Raw genomic sequence first — 9,347 nt, 5'->3', positions numbered from 1 at the left:
TAATAGGGTTGAAAGAGAATATTGAAAGTGCCATGGACTGCCAAAAGAACCAGTAGATCCGTTTTGGAAGAAGTGCAGCCAGAGTGCTCCTTGGAGGCCAAGATGGCCAAATTTCGTCTCTCATACTTTGAACATATTGTCAGGAGAGACCAGTCTCTGGAGAAGGATATCACGTTTGGTAAGGTGGAGGGCCAGAGGAAGACCCCCAACTAAATGGATTGGCCAAATGGCAGCATCGATGGACTCAAGCATGGTAACAATTTTGAGGTTGACCCAGGATCAGGCAGTGTTTTGTTCTGCTATGCATAAGGTTGCTATGAGTCAGTACTGACTCGATGGCACCTAACAACTTCTTTCAACACAGATTTGTTTGTTTTTCTGGAAGTTCGTGATACTCTTAGAGTACTGAGTGGTGTTGTAGGTTAATGACTGGACTGCAAGGTGAGTTTGAAATGCAAGGTTGACCATTCAAACTCACCAGCCACTCCTTGTAAACTTTTAAACCCTATACAGGGTTGCTGTGAATCCAAACTTAACATGACACTTAACAACAACAGTACTTTTAATATTTTTTTCCAACACTATAATTCAAATGCATCAATTCTTCTAACTTTCACATGCAAATGAAGCAATTGAAAACACTATGGCTTGGGTTAGATGTGCCTTAGTCCTCAAACTGATATCTTTGTTCTTAAACACATAAAGAGGTATTTTGCAGCAGATTTGCTTAATGCAATACTTCATTTCATTTCTTGACTGCTGCTGCCATGAGTGTTGAGTGTGGATCCAAATAAAATGAAGTCTTTGACAACACTAAGGTGTACACTATTTTCCTCTTGCTCTGTCTGAACAAGTGCCCCCTTGGTCTATGTACAGTTTCTCAGGACCACAATGAACAGTTCTTGAATATCTATTCTTCCCAATGCTATCCATAGCTTGTCATGACCACAGTGTTGACAGCCTTTGCATAGACAATCAAGAACATGTATACATTGTTCTGGGATGGTCTATTTTCAGCCAAGATCCATATGATATCTGCAATAATATCCCTAGTTCCATGTCACTTTACCTAAAAGAATCTGTCGAAGTTCAACCGCTTTAGGGAGTAACATATGATCAAGAACCAATGGTTCTGAAAGAAGTGCAAGTTGTACTGAAGATAGTGAGGATCCAGGAATTGACAGAAAACAAATTCAAATGTTTCAACAAACTACTGAAGCTCTAGAAGCACTCAGTAGCTTATATCAAGAAATTTGGAAGACAGCTACCTAGCCAGTCAACTGGAAGAGATCTATGAGTGTGAGTCAAAAATTATCTGCATTCTGGTTATATTAAAATGGCCACCCATATCCATGGCTGATGAACACACAGAGCATACATGTGAAATGGTTCTGTCAAATAGACGAGTGACAGTGGATTATGTGGTGAATCATTTGCAAATCAGCCATAGCTCTGCCTACAAAATAATCCATTACAGACTTGGGTTTCAAAACGTTTGTTCAAGATCCTTACCGAAACAACTCATGGAAGATCATAAATAGAAATGTTTGGACATCTGCAAACAAAATTTGTACTGATACTCAAAGGAAGGTCAAAATTACTTTTTAAAAAAATCATTGTTTGGTGATGATACAAGGATTCATCAAGGAGACTGAGAGTAAATAGCAGAGAATGGAATGGAAACATCCTTAACCACCAACAAAGAAAAATGTCAAAAGTCAACCATCAGCTGGAAAATTGATGCTTACAGTTTTCTAGGATTCTCAAGGACCAATACTTGAACACTATCAGGAAAAGGGTTCAACAATCATCAGTGCCCATTACAGTGAGATGCTCAGTGAAGGGCTGAAACCTAAATTCTGGATTAAATGCAAAGTACTGCTATCCAAGGATGTTGAAATCTTTCATGACAATGCACGTCCACATAGCTCTACCCTCACTGTTGACACTCAGCAAAAACTTAGTTTTGATCTTACTATAGTCCATTAGACTTTTACCTGTTTAGTTCCCAGTAAACAACCCTTTGAGGCTGAAGAAATGAAGACAGTAGTGCATTTGTGACTTGCAGCTCACTCTAAAACCCTTTTTAATAAGGGAACACAAAAGCTTGCATTTTGACAGATGAACACAGTGTATCAAAAAGCAAAGAGATTATATTGAATAATGATATATTTGTCTTTTCTAAGTTGAGTAAGATAAATTCTGTAACCAGAGTGCAGATAATTTTTGACTCAACCTCATTATGTTTGTACTGTAGAAAAATTGATGCTTTGAGTTATGGTGTTGGAGGAATATTGAAAATGCTATGGGCTGCCAAAAGAACCAATAGATCCATTTTGGAAGAAGTGCAGACAGAGTGCTCCTTGGAGACCAAGATGGCCAAACCTCATCTCTCATATTCGGACATATTGTCAGAAGAGACCAGTCGCTGGAGAGGATATCATGTTTGGTAAGGTGGAGGGTCAGAGAAAAAGAGGAAGACCCCAACAAGATGGATTAGTAATGTGGAAGCATTGATGGAGTCAAGAGTGGCAACAGTAGTGAGGTTGGCCCAGGATCAGGATCGGGCAGTGTTTTGTTCTGCTGTGCATAAGGTCGCTGTGAGTCAGTACTGACTGGATGACACCTAACAACAATTCTAAAGAAAGGTGGAAATATCAAACAATGTCATTAACACAGGAGTCCTGGTGTGGTGCTGTAGAATAAGCACCAGATTGCTAACCACAAGGTTAGCGGTTCAAACATACCAGGTACCGCTTGAAAACACTATACAAAGTTGCTGTTAGTTGGAACTGACTTTACAGCACTTAACAACAACAACATCATTAATATCTCATAGAAGTAAATTTTTGTTGAAGATAATTCTAAATCCACTTAATTGAGGGTCTTCCTCTTTTTCATTGACCCTCTATTTTACAAAGCATGATGCTCTTCTCCAGGGACTGGTCCATCCTGACATGTCCAAAGTATGAAAGACGAAACCTCACCATTTTGGATTTTAAAGAGAATCCTGGCTGTGTCTTCCAAGACAGATTTGATTGTTCTTCTGGAAGTACAGGGTACTTTCAATATTCTTTGCTAACACCATCATTCAAATACATTGATTCTTCGTTGGTCTTCTTTATTCTTTCTCCACATTGTTAACTGTCATCAAGTTGGTTTGAGTTACATCAACCATGTACAGGGTTTCCGAGGCTATAAGTCTTTGCGGGAGCACAAAACCCTCATCTTTCTCTCACAGAGTGGCTGGCAGACCCAAACCCCTGACCTTGTGGTTTGTATTCCGGTGTCTATCCTACAAAGACACAGCAATCCAGATACATATGTTGTTGTTATGAAGTACCGTTGAGTCAGTTCTGACTCAGCGACTCTGTATGGGGTTTCCAATGTGCAGCTGGTGGGTTTGAACCACCGACTTTGTGGTTGCCAGTCTAGTGTTTAACCTATAGCACCATACCAGAACTCTACATGCATATGAGGTGATTGCAAACACCATGATTTGTATCAGGTGCACCTTAGTCCTCAAAATGCCATCATTACTCTTTAACATTTTAGTGAAATCTTTTGCAGCAGATTTGCCTAATGCAATGTCATCTGATTTCTTGATTCCTGCTTCCATGAGCATTGATGGTGGATCAAAGAAAATGACATCTTTGACAACTACAATCATTTCTCCATTTGAGACATTGAGTATCGACAAGTCAGTTCTGACTCATAATGATCTTGTATAGCCTTTCCTAGGAGTGGTTGGTGATTTGTACTGCCAATTCATGGTTGCCAGTCCAGTGCTTATACTATAGCATCACACCAAGACTCCTTTCTCTGTTTATCTGGATGTTATGTATTGTTTTCAGTTGTGAGGATCTTTGGGGTTTTTTTGTACATTAAGTGAAATTCATATCATACTGAAGGCTATAGTCTTTGACTTGCATCATTAAGTATTTCATAATATACTTTGCTTCCAGCAAGCAAGTTTGTGTCATTTAATCTCTCAGGTTGTTAGTGTTTCTTCCTCCAATCTTGATACCACATTCTTCATATATTCCAGCTTCTCTGAGTATGATTAGCTCAACAAATATACTGAATTAGTGAAAGGATACAACCCTGGTACACATGTTTCCTGATTTTAAACCATTCACTACCCCCTTGTTCTGTTAAAATGAGTGCCTCTTGGTCTATGTACAAGTTCCTCATGAGCACAATTCAGTGTTCTGAACAGCCATTATTTGTAATGCTATTCATAGTTTGTTATGGTACACAGTTGAATGAGTTTGCAAAGTCAATAAAACACTAGTAAACATGTTTCTGGTACTCTGTGCTTTCAGCCAAAATTCATCTGCCCTCATCAATGATATCCCATACACCATGTCCTCTTGCGAGTGAGGCTGGAATTTCTGGCAACTCTTGTTGATGTACTGCTATAGCAATTTTTGAATGATCTTTAGCAAAATTTTCATTGCATGTGATATTAATGTTATTGTTTTAATTCCACATTACATTGGGTAACCTTTCTTTGGAATGAGCACAAATATGGATCTCTGCTAATCTGTTAGCCAGGGAACCATCTCCAAATTTCTTGGTGTAGATGAGTAAGCACCTCCAGTGCTAAGACAGTTTGTTGAAACATTTATATTTGTATTCCATGATTCCTGGACCCTTGCTTTTCACCAATGCCCTCAGTGCAACTTGAATTTCTTTCAGTACCATCAGTTCTTGAGCATATGCCACCTCTTAAAATGACTGAATATTAACCAATTCTTTTTGGTACAGTGATTCTGTGTATTCCTTCTGTCTCTCTTTTTTTTTTTTTTTTAATGCTTTCTGTACCATCTAGTATTTTGCCCATAGAATATTTCAATAATATAACCTGAGGCTTGAATTTTTCCCTTCAGTTCTTTCAGCTTGAGAAATGTTGAACATGTTCTTCCCTTTTGGTTTTCTAACTCCAGTTTTTTGCACATTTCATTATAGTACTTTACTTTGTCTTTTCAAGCTTCACTTTGAAATTTCCTGCTCAACTTTTATTTCATTATTTTCTTCCAGTTACTTTATCTTCTCCATGTTTAAGAGCAAGTTTCAGAGTCTCTTCTAACATCCTTTTTTGTTTTTTTGTTTTGTTTTGGTTTGGTTTTCTTTATTTCCTGTTTTTTTAATGACTTTTGTTTTATTCGTGTATGGTGTTGATATAACCACACAACTATTCTGGTCTTTAGTGTCTCAGTCAATAGTGTCCAATGCTTCAAATATGGTCTTAAAAACATTTCTAAATTCAAATGGGATATACTTATGGTCACATTCTGGCTCCTGTAGATGTGTTTTAATTTTCTTCAGCATCAGCCTTACCTTGTATATGAGTAATTGATGGTTTGTTTCATAGTCAGGCACTGACTTTGTGTTGGCTGATTATACTATGCTTCTCCATGGTCTCTTCCCAAAGATACAGTCAGTTTGATACCTGTGTTTTTCATCTGGTAAGGTCCATGTGTACATTCACTGTTTATGTTGTTGTAAAGGTATTTTCAATAAATAAGTCACTGGTCTTACAAAATTCTATCATGTGATCTCCAGCATCATTTCTATCACCAAGGCTGTATTTTTCAATTACTGATCCTTCTTCTTTGTTTCTAAACTTTGTATTCCAATTGCCAAGAATTTTTATTGCATGTTTACATCTTTATTTCATGCTTGATCAATTTTAGATTGAAGAATTGGTAGAATTCTTCAATCTCATCATCATTGGCTTTAGTGGTTGGTGCATTAATGTAAATACTAGTTTATTAACTGGTCTTCTTTGTAGGTATATGAATATTGTCCTGTCACAGACAGCATTGTGCTTTAAAACAGACCTTGATATGTTCTTATTCATGATGAATGTGATGCCATTCCTCTTCAATTTGTCATTCCTGTCATAGTTACCCCTGTGATTGTCAGATTCAAAATGGCCAATATCTGTCCATTTCAGCTCATTAATGCCTAGGATATCTATCTTTACATGATCCATTTCATTTTTGATGACTTTCAATTTTCCCAGACATGTTATCAGAAGGGACTAGTCACTAGAGAAGGAAATCATGTTTGGGAAAGTGGAGGGTCAGAGAAAAAGAGGAAGACCCCCAATGAGATGGATTGGCAAAGTGGCAACAGTGATGGGCTCAGACTTAACAATTGTGAGGTTAACCTAGAACCAGGCAGTGCTTCTTTCTGTTGTGCATAGGGTCGCTATTAGTTGGTACCAACTCGACGGCACCTAACAACAAAAACAACAATGTTCTTAAATTCATACTTCTTAAATTCCATGTGCCATTTATTAATGGATGTGTACAATTTAACCTTTTTATTTCAAGTTGTGCCCCACCGGCAAATGAAGGTTCTGAAGACTTTGCTCCATTGACATCATTGATGTCTACTCTAATTTGAGGGGGCAGCTCTACTCCAGTTGTATTTTGAATGCCTTCTAACTTTAGGGGTTCATCTTCTGGTATTAAATCAGATAATATTCCACTGCTATTCATAACACTTTGAGTGACTAACCATTCAGAAGTGGTCTGCCTCTCCTTCTTCTAGTCTGTCTTAGTTTGAAAGCCACACTAAAACATGTTTACCATGGATGACCCGGCTGGTATTTAAAATACCAGTGGCATAGTATCACCAGAACAAGCAAGCCACCACAGTACAACAAACAGACAAATGAGAGCTGAATGAGTATTCAATCTGTATGCTGAGAAAAGAATCTGAGATGAGCATGGCATCAGGATCGGATAAAGGATAATAATCTGTGATATGCAGATGACACAACCTGACTTACTGAAAACAAAGAGGACTTGCACTTGTTGATGAAGATCAAATGTAAAGAATCTCAATAAAAAGAAAACCAAAATCTTCACAACTGGAATAATTTTTAAAAATCATGATAAAATAAGAGAAGATTGAAACTGTCAAGGATTTCATTTTATTGGGATCCATATTCAATGCTCTCAGAAGGAGTAGCCAAGAAATCAGATAGTGTATATTGTTGTTGTTGTTAGGTGCCATTGAGTCGGTACTGACCCATAGCGACCTTATGCACAGCAGAACGAAACACTGCCTGATCCTGGGCCAACCTCACTACTGTTGCCACGCTTGAGTCCATTAATGCTGCCACTTGGCCAATCCATCTCTCTGGGGGTCTTCTTCTTTTTCTCTGACCCTCTACCTTACCAAACATGATATCTTTCTCCAGCAACTGGTTCCTTCTGACAATATGTCCGAAGTACGAGAGATGAAGTTTGGCCATCTTGGCCTCCAAGGAGCACTCTGGCTGCACTTCTTCCAAAACGGATCTATTGGTTCTTTTGGCAGCCCATGGCACTTTCAATATTCTCCTCCAACACCATAATTCAAAAGCATCAATTTTTCTGTGTTCTTCCTTATTCACTGTCCAGCTTTCACACACACCTTAGTCCTCAAGCTGACATCTTTGCTCTTCAACACTTTAAATAGGTCTTGTGCAGCAGATTTGCCTAATGCAATAAATAGATCATTTGATTTCTTGACTGCTGCTTCCATGAGTGTTGATAGTTGGAACAAGAAGACTGCATATGATGTATAGAACTGGGCAATTCTCTTTAATGAGTCCTCTTTAACAAGTGAAAGAACAAAGGTGTCAATTTGAGGTCTGACCCAAGTCACGATATTTTCAATGACCTCATATGCATGTAAAAGATGGACAATGAATAAGGCATACCAGAGAAGAAATGATGAATTTGAATTGTGGTCTGCTAGAACAAACAAATCTGTCTTGGAAGAAGTTAGGCCAGAGGCTCCCTGTAATTGAGGATGGGGAGACTTGGTCTCACATACTTTGGACGTATTGTCAGGAGGGACCAGTTTTTTTAGAAGGACACCATGCTTAGTAAAGTGGAGGGTCAGTGAAAAAGATAAAGACCCTCAGGGAGATAGACTGACACAGTGACAACACTGGGCTTAACAATAACAATAATTGTGAGAATAATGAAGGATGGGGCAGTTTTTAGTTCTGCTCTATATAATGTTGCTATGAGTCAAAGCTGATTGTATGACACCTAACAATAACAAAATAGTAAATAATATTTTGCTACAAGTTTTGAGAAATAAAGGAACCCTAATGCAATGGTCAAATGCCCAGATGCTAACTGAGAGGTCAGAGACTTTAACCCCTTCAGGGGCTTTATGGTGGTGGAGATGGTGGTGTGTGGTGGAGTTTGTTCCTACTCATAGCAACCCTGTACAGGGTTTCCGAGGCTGTAAATCTTTACGAGAGCAGAAAGCCTCAACTTTCTCCCATGGAACAGCAGAAAGAAATCTTTGTGGGCAGTTCTACTGTATTGCTGTGGGTTTTCTTGGGTTTCTATGAGTCAGTGTCAACTTGATGACACACAATATCAAAAACAGAAAAATTAACTGAATTTTAAAGTAATACATTTTGAATTAATGAAGTAGAGTAGAGAGTTTTGAAACAGCTCATCAAATCCACGGGAATTTAAAATGCAGCAGATATAATACTAGAGATTCATGTAGAAAAAGAGGAATTAGTCAATAAATAGTACTGGAACATCATTTTTCCAAATTGATATCTAAATGAAATTAGATTTTTTTGCTCACATTACACATAAAAATTAATTCCAGAAGGATTGTTGACATGAACATGAATGGCATAATTAAAAATGTGTGGAATAATATATAACGCAATGTCACTGAGTCATTTTTGACTCCTAGCAACCATATGTAGATTTTCTGAGGCCATTAATCTTTATAAGAGCAGAGAGCCTTATCTATCTTCTATGGGGAAGATGGCTGGTTTGAACCCTGAACTTAAGGTTAGCAGGCTAACCCACCATGCCATCTGGCCTCCTTGGAATAATATATAAGAACATACTTTTATAAACGACAGAATTTTTTAAACAAGATGCATAAAGTTCTAGTCATGAAAAGATTTATAAAGTCAACTATATGAAAATCAACAACGTTTGCTTAACAAAAGACAGCATAAATGAATTGGATAGTCAAGACATAAATTGAATAGAAAAAATTTAGTAACCTGAATATATAAAGAACTGGAAAACAATGTGATGATTTTATAGGAGAAAAAAGAGAAAATTAAAAGTCATACGTAAATAAAAATATTAATAGCAATTAATCAAATAAAAACATGTTAAACATCATAAGTAATCAGAGATATGTAAATTAAGACAAAAACCAGATAATATCTTAACCACTAAATTGACAAAAATGAAAAAGTCTGATAATACCAACTGTAGGTAAGGTTATGGAGCAATATACAATACACACTCATACACTATGGTTAATGTGTAAACTGTTTTTTTTTTTTT

Source organism: Chrysochloris asiatica, unplaced genomic scaffold (genome assembly GCF_000296735.1).
Source record: "Chrysochloris asiatica unplaced genomic scaffold, ChrAsi1.0 scaffold00017, whole genome shotgun sequence".
Classification (NCBI taxonomy): Eukaryota; Metazoa; Chordata; class Mammalia; order Afrosoricida; family Chrysochloridae; genus Chrysochloris; species Chrysochloris asiatica.
Note: the sequence above shows the minus strand (reverse complement) of the source record.